Here is a 1114-nt window from a genome sequence, read left to right as displayed (position 1 = left end):
TGTGTACACCAATCAGACAGTCACCACAGTCAATATTATGAATATTCATCATTCCCAGAAATTTTTAGTTCTTCTTGGTAATCTCTCCTTCCTGCTACTCTCACCCCAGGTAACCATTGATCTGCTTTCCGTCACTATTCACATAAGTAGAATACAGTATGTACTCTTTTTGCCTGGCTTCTTTTACTGAGTATAATTATTTAAGATTCACCATGTTGTTATGTGTATCAATAACAGTTCATTATTTTTCAATGGAATACTACTCTGCTGTAAAAAACAATGAAATACTACTATTCAAAGCAACATGGATGGACTTAGAGAAAATTATATTAAATGAAATAAGCCAATAAGCCACGCACAGAAAGAGAAATACTGCATGTTCTCACTTATATGTGGGAGCTAATAAAAATAAATAAATATACAAACAAATGGGGGAAAAATAAGACACAACAATTAAAATAATTACTTGAATTTGTTAAGATAAGTGAACAGATATAATGTTGATGGGGGAGGAGGAAGAGGGAAGAGAGAAATGGAGGAATTGGTAAAGGGACACGAAAATCAACTACATTATATACTGATAAATTTAAAAATTTAAAAAAAACCAGAAAAACAAAACAACAAAAAGGAGTTCATTACTTTTGATGGCCTAGTACTATCTTTTGTATGGACGTGCCACTATTTGTTTATCCATTCACCTGTTGATGGACATTTGGGTTTTTTCTCTCACAATACTGGTGGAATTTGCAACAACTGTAAAGCTTTTTTTTTTTTAAACTAGTGACTGTGGAAAAATATAACTTGTTTTTGGTATGTATATAATTTTTAGACATGTTGGTTATTTTTTACAATTCCTTATTGAAAATATCTAAAAAATAATTTTGTTTGAACTTGTTGCTTTCCCATTAATGTTGACAAATTGGATTAATCAGTAGACTTATTTACTAAAAGATAACATTTTAGTACTATTCTTTGATAAAATCAGCACTTCATACGGTAGTGATCTCAAAATAAGAGTAGACTGATTACAAATACTTATGTATTGAGCACCTGCTGTATGCTAGGCACTGTTCTAAGCCTTGGGCATAGAACAATGAATCTAATATCAAGGCAG

This window comes from Galeopterus variegatus, unplaced genomic scaffold (assembly GCF_000696425.1).
Source record: "Galeopterus variegatus unplaced genomic scaffold, G_variegatus-3.0.2 Scaffold9255, whole genome shotgun sequence".
NCBI classification, from domain to species: Eukaryota; Metazoa; Chordata; class Mammalia; order Dermoptera; family Cynocephalidae; genus Galeopterus; species Galeopterus variegatus.
The sequence above is the reverse complement of the archived record's forward strand: the minus strand, read 5'-3'. Positions refer to the sequence as shown.